Below are 12,682 nucleotides of genomic sequence, written 5' to 3'. Positions count from 1 at the left end.
TGCACCTCAAAAAATCTAGCCTACATCATAACAGGAGTTCTGGCGTTTGTCACAAAAAGTCGACACACACACTTTTAATAATTGAAACTTTGGTTTTCATGCTAAAAGTTCATAATAAAACATATAATCTAGTATTTGTTAATAAAAAATGATAAAATAATATTATCCTCTAAAAAGCATAACATATATAGATATTATACTCTAAAATATAATATTATCTTTTTATCACCTTCTTTATTACATCACATATTTTAGTAGTTATCATAAATTAGGTATCATTTGAAAGCTTACAAACTCAGAATTCATCCTGTGAAAACCGCTTTGAAATTGGACATTGCGTTACCATAGAAATGGTAGTCTAAATTCTTTTCTCTGGCTCCACCCCTTTTGGGCGTAATCATGTTTCATAATTTATGATCAAAACCTTTTCTAATCTTGACAAAATATTGTCAGAAAGGTCTGAGTCTCAAGATTTGATCTTTTTTGTGACAGAAGTGATATTTGGACAGAAATGTATTAATTTGTTACAGCAGAATGCATACAATTAAATTCAATGGAATGTATGTCACCCGGTGGCTATTTCCAACACATTCTCATACCTAAGGCGTCACTTTTTGTCACTTTCAACCATGCTTCAATATCTGATTACGCCTAAACAGAATCTCATGGGAACTTCAAGTTTTGTGATATCAACTTCAAATTTGGAACAAAACATGGTTAGATATATGGCTTTGATTTTATATTAATTTTAGAGTAAAACATATTTTGTAAAATAGATATTTTATATAAAAGAATATTAAGTACAGTATATTTGATTTACTGTAAATTTAAACTTCCATACTTTTCATACTTTCATTTTTTTTTACGTGCTTTCACTTCAGCAATAATCTGCAGAGTGTTTTCTTTAAAACAAGACCAAACTTAGGTCTATACCCAAAAGCATTCTTGAATTACAACCATTTAAGTTTGAATAGTGCATTTTAATGTCCATTCTCAAAAAGGGGGTGACAGTTAAGGGGTTAAAGTACAATTTTTATGGTAACGCAGGGTCCGATTTCAAAATAGTTTTCACAGGCTGAATCTTGAGTTCGTAAGCTTTCGAATGATATATAATTTGTCAACATTAGATCAGGAGAAGTATAGGATATAACTGTTTTAAACATGCAATGGCAGTTACAGTTATAGATTTGGTCCTTTTTTTATACCCTAAACAGGCAACGTGACCTGGGAGTCACAACTCATAAAATCCAAAATATATAAAATATTTCAAAAATTCTTTTGGATATGTTTTACTTAAGTCCAGATGATATAAAAAATTACATGAAATTATTTTTTGCTTATCATTTTCTACTCTTGCCTGTTTAAGGGTTAAGAAACCCTTAATGATGAAATACTAGAAAATGCTGTCAACATGAATGACTAGAAAAAAATAGCCTACAAGTGCATTTGAAATATTTTAACTAATCATTTTGCAATGAATGTCATTTCAGTTCAACTTTCTGAGTATGAATTATCAAATGCAGTAAAAGACAAAAATACTCAAGCACTGTAAAGAGGTTTGCCACAAACTCAAATGACTGCATGGCTTCTCTCCAGTATGATTTCACACGAGTCTCGTCAGACCTCACTGTACATGATTTATGAGCTTCTGCAGCTTTTGACCTCCTAACTAAACTCCTTTCCCCAAATTGATCATAGAACTAAAAACGAATAACACAGTTTTCTCTTAGTCTTATTAAGTGCAAACAAAAAGTGCAACCTTAATTAAAAGTACTCTCTCAATATTCAAAGTGCGTTTGAATGTGCGCTTGCGTTTTACTTTCGATTTCGCTTTCATGCATACTCTTGAATAGGGAGCGGCTTTGCTGAGCGCACATTCTACAAGATAAGACATTTGTCGGACGCTTAGGCTCTGTTGTGCAACGAATCCTCCGCCATGGTCTTGTTAGTCATCTCGTCACGTGATCAGTGAACTCGTTCCTGCTGCACTACATACGACTCTGCAGCTTGTGTTGGATGAGTTGGATGGAATTGAAGCGACCGTTATCCAACTGAATGAAATGGTTTTTATTTCTATAAAAAGCAAAACGACAGTGGAGGCGTAATGTAAACGTAGAGGTTGCATATTCTATCCTAACTTTACCCTCACAATCTGTCATGGCAATATCACGAGACAGCTTTTTACCCGCGATGAGAAATCTCGTCACGTTTTAATCTCGCGAGATCACGTGGTACGAGATCTCTTCACACCCCTACTACGCACCTATATACCTTATGTAGCCCCGCCGCTTTTCAGCGCTGCGCTCGTTGTATTTTGTCTTGCGGTCATTTTCACAGCGATTTACAATCCTCATGATAACTTTCGTTACCTTTACATTAAGTAAATCCACTTCAAAAGCTAATTACTCCTGGACAGCAATGCCATAGAGATATGCAGAGCGACCGCTAAAACGGAAGTTCAAAGACAATATTCTAAAGATGGCTGCGTGATTGTTTCTCTGGCGCATAAGGTCTATAGACTGAAAACATAATCTGCATACGCATGACGTCACCGTTTTCACAAATTCGCATTTGGTAGTTTACATGGAGACAATAACAATGTCGTTTTCAAAAAACTTGCACTTTAAAGCCGTTTTCAATAGTTTGCGTTTCCTGGTCTCCAAAGGGTGTTAAATTAACGGCCAAAACGCATAAAAGTTTTCCGTTTTTAGTAGAAAATGTAGTTGTGTAAACGTTTAGCAGTCTGTGACCATCATGACACCAGCAGTGTTTACCGAGCTTTGATGACTGATGATTCGAAAACAAGTCTTTCCCTGCCATTGACAGAATTTTCCTGTTTTCCATGTTTTCACTTATATACGGTAGGGGGCGCTATGAAACATCTTCTGAAAGAGTACAGAATCTTGGGATCAAAACACAGGCGAAGAAGAAGCAGAATCAAGCTATAGCATATGTAAGCAGATGCATATGTAAAATAACACGATCATCAACATTAAACTGCATATAAATCAAAACTGCCTAATGTTACAGAATGAAACGTCGACCCAAGACGAGCCACAGGACTGTGAAGCTTTGGGGGTGTTGATGGACTCGATCTACTCCATCTGTGTTTTGATCATCGTTCTGAATCTGATCTGGTTGTAGTCTTTGACAAAAACATGTTTTTCTCAGCTTTTTGCTCAAAATGTTGTTGTTTTTTATGAAACTTACCCACATTCAAGTGTTGATAAAAAATAATGCATTAAGCTAGAACAAAACAGGTTTTTTTGTTTAAAACCAGAGGCACTGTTCTTTCTTTTGATATTGCATGTTCAGATATTCATACAACAAAATATTCTGAGGACCATTACATTTTTGTGAAATTGATCAAAAATGCTGGCAGTGACAGGCAACTTTTTTTTAAATGCTGGTGGGGTAAAGAGTTAAAAAAGAACGACTGAACTTTAATTAACAAATAAAATATGAAATTAGTTATGCATTGTTATAGTTATTATTTTGGAATAAATGAGAAAAATGAGAAAACTTGATGAGAAATATGCTTCTTTAGTAAATAAGAATATATGATAGAAAAATTGATAGTGTAAGGACTGTTTATTTAACCTGATTTTTTAGAACAATACAACAACACCTAGATATAACATCTACTTTAATATGTTAAATATTCAACTAAATTATTTAAATTCGATATTATTAATGTGCTCTCCAATTTTTGGATTTCAGTCCGGATAATGATGAAGAAATAGATAAGCATGTCATTGTTGTTTATTTGTTGGTAGTCTGGCACTGTGGGAGTGTCACTGAAATGGGAACAAATGCAGTACATCAAATTCAGGGACTGTATGGTGTAATCTCTCTCCCCTGATGCAATGCGAAAATCGAACTCCTGCCACAACTGGGGATTAGCCAAGGCCAAGAGAAAATAATGATAATAATTACAATTATTGATCTCTTGTACCATGTGTGCAAATGGAGTAAACCAGGGTCTATGCTGCTCATTCTCCTTCCTCCAGTGAGAGTTTGCAGCTTTGGTGGGATAGATAATACACTACTTTAAGCATTAGATGTCACACTTGAAAATATTTGATAAACACTTAAAAGGAGAAAGAGAAACCAAGAGCAGTGACTTGGTTAGCCAGACTTTTCACTGTTGGCATAAAGTCTGGTTCACACTGTAAATTAACCGTCAAGAAGAGAAAATCTGACATTTATCTGACAGTTTGTTTTGTTTTAATGTGTCATTTACGTCTTTTGGATGTACACTGAAACAATATGGATGTGCTAACAGCATGACAACATAAATATTTACATATTTACAGGTGTTTATTTATTTAACCATAATAATGTCAAATTAGGTAAATATATTATGAATATGTGGTGGTATTAAACATTTAATTAATCTCATTGATTAAATACAATACAATCATGAATTTAGCATTATGTGATACTAAAATGATCCAAATTGATATAGTCTGTGCAGCACGACTTGTGTATGCTGTGTAATGGGTAACATAAACAAAGAGTTGCTATAACCAACATATAGATACCAATGTGGGAATAACTGCATCATTCAAACATTTGACTGATCATAAGCAGCAAAGCATAGCATTTCTGGTATTGAATTCTCAAGTAAAACAATATAGAGATTCTTCACAGATATTCACACAAAAACACTGCATGCGTATCAAGACCAAAACAATAAGCTGATTGATAACAACAGCGCAACCATTTTGTCAACATAACAAGTGCTTTAGGTTAAGTTCAATGTGAAACAGTGATCCAATAACAGAAAGCGGAGTGAGGAATGAGTTTGGTGGATTCAAGCCTGGACAGAGCTTCACATTAAAAGACATATTCATTCAGTCAGTCATGCAGAGACATGTTTTATAGACAGCAAATGCCCATCTTCCTCTGTATGTCTCTTTCTTTGTCGCCAATGACTTGGAGTTGCTGAAATTTGAACGTCACAGTGCTACAAACTGAAAAATTGAGTCCCGTCTGTGTAAGTCTGGTTTGGTTCAATAGACTGAAAAATCAGTCGCTCAAACAAGTGAATGAATGAATGGATGAAGGAATAGTTGAATGACATCAAGTAGAAACAAACGAGTAAATGAATAGATCAAAATCATTAATATGTTGATATATTGTACTTTAAACAAAGAGCAAACTAATGAAGACAAGGTGTTGCATGACGTTCTCAGCTCTGTCAAAATATAAGTCCGCTTCTAACACTTGTCAGCCAAACAGTAAAACTTACCGGCCGATGTGATAATTAAAAAAGGGGCAAATATCAGTCAACCACAATTATTTTGAATCATTTTTAAATAGACAGTAACAATTGACCTTTACACATGAAAATATATAAATGGGTTGCTGGGATATTATCATATTTGGGGATCTTTGGCATCAAACGCAAAATTTAAATATGTTGGGTGTCATTCAAACATGGTCCTTAGGTTTAGAGGTTTGTTCAAATCCATACCTTGCTGTATTAGGAAAATTCATGTCTTATCAAGCACCACACTGTAAAAAGTCTTGACAACATATTTTTGCATTGCTCATCAAAATAAGTTAAGCAATTTTCAACTTTTTTACAAGATTCAAATCATCTTTGTAAGTTAATGTAATATAAGTTGAAATGACTTAAACATCCAAGTTGATTGAACTTAAAAACATTTTTTTACAGTGCAGTAATAATCGAAAGAGACATAGAAACAAATGAGAGATAGTTTAGACTTAATGGCAATCTATTTGCCATTTTGCAGGAGGATTTCTTTCAAATCTTATTTCCTGCTCAGGAAATAATGTGCTTGAGGAAATCTGTGCTTTCCAAACGCGCCTGACCTTTCTCTGATGAGCTAGCTGTGGTAGCCCACTGTTTTCCGGTGCTTCCGACGAGGCGAGAGGAACGCGCACTGATCCATAATTTAGAGAGCAGACCAAAAATCAGACGAGAGGGACTGCTTTGAAAACAAAAAGACAGACAAACAAGAGTTCGCTGAACCGCAGGAAGGAAAACCACACCAAATGCCAGACACTGGCTCAAACGCTGAGAGGCCCAGAGCTGGAGGCATTGCACAACAACACCATAGATGAGGTCACAAAGTTTTGAAGCTAAAAGACACTCGTATCTGGAGGACACCATTCAGATATCGGACAGCAGACCTCTTCACCCTGTCTGCCTTTATCTCACTCAGATATGAATAACAGTCGCGTGCCTTCAGAGTTGTAATACGAGGGATTCGCATCTCGCATCCCAAGTGGTTTTGCTCAAGATATCAAGGGGTATGGCTATAAAAGCGCTTGTTTAGATTCAACTCCAGCCAAGCATACATTTACTCCACGGGAGCTGATCTACTGCGTTCCAAGAATGCAATTAATGCTTGGGTAACCCTGCATTCGCTTCAGGATCTGAAGGACGGCAGCCTGAAACCTTTCCATTCTTATGAGCATCTACACACCTGATTACTTCAACTTCTCAATCTTAAGTATCCGGTTCTATCACAGCGCCTCTGCTAAAGTCTTGCTAGTTAGCCACCAATCACTACGTTTGTTGAATAAATCGTAGCCAACGACCTTGACTGGTTTAACATGGTTTACCTTGTGTCTACATACAAGCAATACAATTCAGTCATTAAAGGAATAGTTAACCCGAAATGAAAATTCGGTCATTATTTTCTAACGCTCATGTTGCTCAAAGCCTGAATTACTTTTTTCTTCTGTGGAACATTAAAGATATTTCGAGAAAATTTTACAGATTTTTTGGTTTGGTAACCAAAATATTCTACAAAATATCTTTTGTGTTCCACAGAAGAAATAAAGTCATTCAGGTTTGGAATCTGAGGCTCACCTAATGTCCTCTCCAATTGATCATTAGTTGAACTACTTTAAATGTTGTCAGAATTTTCTTTTCTTTTTTCTTCTTCTTCATCTTCTTTTGTTACCCTTTAAGATTGAATCTAAAAGGTAATTGTCAAGGTCAGAAATAATATTTTACTTAATGTAAATTAGGCATATTATTATTATTACCCTATTCGTTAACACTTTATTTTACGGTGCCCTTGATACAGAGTAATTACTTAATTAGGTACTTAGTAATAGACGTTGTAATAACATGTAACAAAATGTACTTAACATGTAACTAAGTTATGGAACAGCCTGTACTTACAGATTGTAATTACACACATGTAATAGGCAGCTACTGTTACACATGTGTAACAAGCCGAGTTGGATAAGGTTTATAGATACACATGAAGTACACTTAAGTACATTCTTGATACACTTTATTTTACGTAGCTTATACCTGTGTGATATTATGTAATTACAATGTAATTAGGAAACTACTGCATGCATTTAAGCTGTGAACTAGTAAGTTAAATCAAACTAAGGCAGAGATGGATAAGGTATGTATACACAAAGTACACTTAAGTACATTCTTGATACACTTTATTTTACGTAGCTCATCCCTGTGTAATATTATGTAATTACAATGTAATTAGAAAACTACTGCATGCATTTAAGCTGTGAACTAGTGAGTAAAATCAAACTAAGGCAGAGATGGATAAGGTATGTATACACAAAGTACACTTAAGTACATTCTTGATACACTTTATTTTACGTAGCTCATCCCTGTGTAATATTATGTAATTACAATGTAATTAGAAAACTACTGCATGCATTTAAGCTGTGAACTAGTGAGTAAAATCAAACTAAGGCAGAGATGGATAAGGTATGTATACACAAAGTACACTTAAGTACATTCTTGATGCACTTTATTTTACGTAGCTTATACCTGTGTAATATTTTGCAATTGCAATGTAATTAGGAAGCTAATGCATGTATTTAAGCTATGAACTAGTGGGTTAATTCAGATGGATAACATATGTAGATACACAGGAAGTGCACTTAAGTACAATCTTGATACACTTTATTTTATGTTACATACAAGTAATGCTACAGAACATACACATTTACCATGTGTAACTGCAGACCTTATAGCCTAACATATTTAAGTACTTGTTGCTACATTGTGTTATACTAAGTACTTTCTTACATAATTACAGTGTACCAAGTCCGTAACACGTATGTAACAGACTCGGCTTGTTACACATGTGTAACAGTAGCTGCCTATTACATGTGCGTAATTACAATCTGTAAGTATAGGCTGTTCCATAACTTAGTTACATGTTAAGTACATTTTGTTACATGTTATTACAAAGTCTATTACTAAGTAATTAATTAAGTAATTACTCTGTATCAAGGGCACCGTAAAAAAATAAAGTGTTACCCAATATTCTTTACTGTAAATTAATTAATGAATGGAAAAATGTGATTTTGGCAGGAAAAAAAGGCTTAATTTACTAACAAAGCAAATGTATTCATTCATTTATACATTCATTCATTCATTCATTTAAATTATGAGATACCAGGACATATCTTGACAGTTTTTGCGAGTCAACCATTCAAGGGCTGTAGCTTTATCTCCAGCGATTAATATTTTCTATAGATGCTGCTACAGTAGGTTCATTTCTTGAGTTGTTTGCTGGTGTTGTTTGTCACGTCGATGGGACATAAAAGATCCTCGTGCCTGTATCTGTGTTGCTATCTTAATAACCTTACTCTGTCCATTCTCCCAGCACCACCCAGCCTCATTACTCCCTGATCTGATGAGAATAACCTCTTAACCATCATTTTTGTGCCAGTATGTGTAGATGTTGTTCTACAGTTGTCCTTATCTACATCATAAATCACAAGTTATTAGTAATGAATTGCAGGTTAGAAGAGCGGCTACAAAATATGTACAAAAAAAGAAGAATTGTGATGTAAACATTGCTTTTTAAGTTATCTCAAAAAGTAAGTCACGTAGATCATTAAAGAAACATTGTGATTTCTGGAACGATCCAATGACTCCTCAATCATTGTGAATCTTCATTTGTTTCGGAATTGCGGCTGGTTTTAATGGCATACTGCATCACTGTTTTGTGCAGTCTTGCCACAAAGTCCATTAAGTTGTTTCTATTCATTTTAAAGTAGGCAAGCAGACTGGCAGCAGTGCTGGCATAGGAGCAGAACAACTCTGCAGGAAAGAAACAGCCAAAGAGAGAGCAGATACAGAAAATATCAATGGTGCAGAAAGCTGTATTATTAAACGTTATAGAAGACTAAGGGCCCTTTCACACCTACCTTGTTTGGTCCGGATTTTCGGACTTTTCAGTTTGATCAGAATCAAAATTACCGGTGTGAAACCTCCCCCGGACCACGGTCCAGACCAAACAGACGAAATTTTGTCCGACGAAAAGAGGTAGACTCGGTCCGGATCAAACTGAACAAAGGTTTGGTTCGTTTCTAGTGTGAAAGCATTTTCTGTATGGTTCGGACTTTCAGACCATTTACAGGAAGTTCTGGTGGTTCTTGCAGGATTGTTTGCAGTCTTCTCCTCCTTTCCTGCCAGCGACGATAAAATGTTTGCTCAACGAGGATGTTCATCTGGCGAATTTGAACTAGCCTCGAGTATAGTTGCTGCTGATGCACGTCCATTTACAAACCAATCAATGTCAAGATGCAGCTCACATAGATGATGACGACAGGACGCGAGTATGTCATGTAAAGTTCTTTAGTGCGCTCTCATAATTGCAATGTGAAACCAAACCACATCTGACCGCATGTATGAAATGTATCAAAACATGAACTTTGGTTCGGATCTTGGTGCGGACTTTCAGGTGTGAAAACACCCTAAGAGGTCAGAGATTCAGTCTCATGGTACTGAGTCTACTGAATATCAATCAGTATGGCTGTACAAATTAAATTAGGCCTTTAAAATAGAATGTATTCATAGTACGAATGCATGTAAGAATACTTCTGAGTGCTTAATCTTGTTCTGTACACAAAGTTTGATTATTTATGATACGGAAACCTGCATTTACATAGCATCCACGTAGTTTGTACAGAACCAAACTGAACTAGTCTGTCTCTCACCATTGTAATTACTCCCATCAGCCATCAGTATTCTAGGGGTAAAGCCCATTATTATTCATGTTCTAGGTATGCAAAGCTTAAAGGGATACTCCACCGTTTTTTCATATTAAACTATGTTATTCCTTTAACTAAGACGAGTTGATACATACCTCTCTCGTCTCAGTGCGTGCACTAAATCGCTCTGTCTTGCGGCGAAACTTTGTTAGCACTTAGCTTAGCCCAGTTCATTCAATATGGGCCAAGCAGAGAAGCTACCAAACACCTCCACGTTTTCCCTATTTAAATACAGTTACTCGCGTAGTGTAGTATACCATAGTATACCGTAGTATACCGGAATACCATAGCAAGTGCTTGTAAGCACTTCGACTTGGCGCAGTAATATCTTCACTAGAGGGAGCGGGGGCCGGTGAGAGGATTTTTCACGAGTGAAGATATTACTGCGCCAAGTCGAAGTGCTCACAAGCACTTGCTATGGTATTCCGCCATACAATAAAAATTAAACTTTCTAGTTATTATGTGTTCTCGCACACAATCAGATGGAGTATATTTTAAAAGGCTAAGACTGTGTGCGTATGAATTTAAAAAAAAAACGAAGTGTACTTTGGACTTAACCTGTACGTTTAATTTAAAGTGACTTACATTGCATTCAAGGTATACTGAACATTTTTTCATGCATCCCCTGAATCGAACAGATGAGATTTTGGCATTCCTAGTGCTACAATAATGCTGAAATAAGCAACTTGGGCCCTGTTTACACCTGGTATTAAGATGCGTTTTGGTCGACCGGATCACAAGTAGATGAGGGAGACTCATTCACGTTCACATCTGGTGTTTTAATCCGTCTCTTTTGTCCACTTTCAATTACTTCTGTCCTGATTTCTTCGAGGTGAGGGTCTATGGGTGGGTAAATGTATGTTTTTTTTCAGATATTTCGATCTAATGGACAAAATAAGCTCACGCAATTTACATTTGAACGCGCCCGGAGATGATGGAAAAACAGAGAGAGCAACAGCTTTCGTTTCAGCTCTGAGCCGCAAGATCAGCCGAACGCTGTGATTGAACCTAAATGATTTTAATATGGTTTTCATTATGCCAATGATTGTGAGTTGGCAGTGAGTTGGCAGGACCTGCGCCTGGACACGACGACAACGCAGTCCTGAAGTGTCAACTAGTTTCTCCCCTGTGAAGGCCTCCTTCCCTTTACCTCTGTACCGATAAAACGTTGTCGGGATAATTCCGGTTCACGTGGCCACACGGAAGCGATAAATAATTGTTTATTATAATTTTTTTGCGGCCAGACAAGTAGTTTGTTGAGGGTTGGTTTGTAAAGAAGGACTAAATACCTGTGCATATATTCAAACGCGCATACCTATAGACTAAACACGTGATGCGCATGTGCACGGCGTCTGCGTTTCCGCGGGTTTGTGTTTTTGAGGTTTGCGCAGTGATAACCTTTTTTTCAAAAATGTTCAAGGCTTGCACCTTGGAATCTATTTCAGGGTTTGCATTCTCGATCCACCAGGCACTGTTTTGTGCGGATGAGCGGCCGGAGCGCTTTGAGCGTTTTCTGTTTGAACGGTGTCGTGTTAGCACCCCCTAAGTTAATAACTAATGATCTTCGCAACGGAAGTGAATCAATCAATCAAAACTAACTTTAGTTGGACAGTAACTTTATTCTAGAGCTTCTGTAAAGCCTAAACAATCTCTGTTACTGTAATTTCCTATTATCACTGTAAAGCTGATTTGAAACAATCTATATTGTTAAAAGCACTATATAAATGTAAGTGACTTGACTTGACTTCATTATTGCAAAAAATTATTTGCAATAAATGCGTTGTTAAGGCCTGTTCACACCAAGATAAATGTTTGTGGTGACAATTTGTGCAATAAAAATTTTAATTTGAATGAACAGCTGTTAATGTGTCTGTTTAGACTGATGATAATATTTGAAAGCCATCAGCAACAGAAATACAGAGAGGCGTACATAATAAACAGATTTGGCTTGCTGTACGCTTTCTAGGGTCTTGGACAGGATATTCTACCTGATTTTCTTGGTGGCAGCGATTGTAGGCTGAGGCTGTGGAGGATAACACCAATCAGATTCACATGTTTGGTCACATGCCCAGAGCTGCTGTTGTTACATAAACCTACAACTTGGTGGCGCTCGCAAACAGTATTTTGCTAAGCGATACTGAATGGCAGGGGTATTTCCAACGCTGTACGACCGAATGAGTACGAGGTGGCTAAACCCCAGTGATGGGTAGGTTTAGGGGTGGGGTCAGGGGTAGGTCATGCATATGAATTCATACGAATTGGGCATCTCATAAAATATGTACAATTTAGCAAACATCATACAAATTCGAACGAGTCAGGTCGTATTAATTCGCGCAAAATTGCAGTACTGCAATAAATAGCAGTAACCTAAACATTTTTAGAACCAAACAGGGTAGCAACAATTATATCATGCCATTATAATATGCATCAATTTTGATAGAGGGGTGGGGTACAGTCAATCTGAGAAATAAAAGGAAATGAAAAAAATTCAAACAAAGATTTTCCATTTTTAAATGTAAAAAAATAGTTAAATATGTTAAATAGTTTACATGTGTCATCATTTTGTTGGATTAGAGATTCTGTGTGATTTAAACAATAATAATTTTCCAACTGACAGAGCTGCGATTTTAACTACAAAAAAAAAAAACCTTTATAT

Source organism: Squalius cephalus (genome assembly GCF_949319135.1).
Source record: "Squalius cephalus genome assembly, chromosome: 22".
NCBI lineage: Eukaryota > Metazoa > Chordata > Actinopteri > Cypriniformes > Leuciscidae > Squalius > Squalius cephalus.
Note: the sequence above shows the minus strand (reverse complement) of the source record.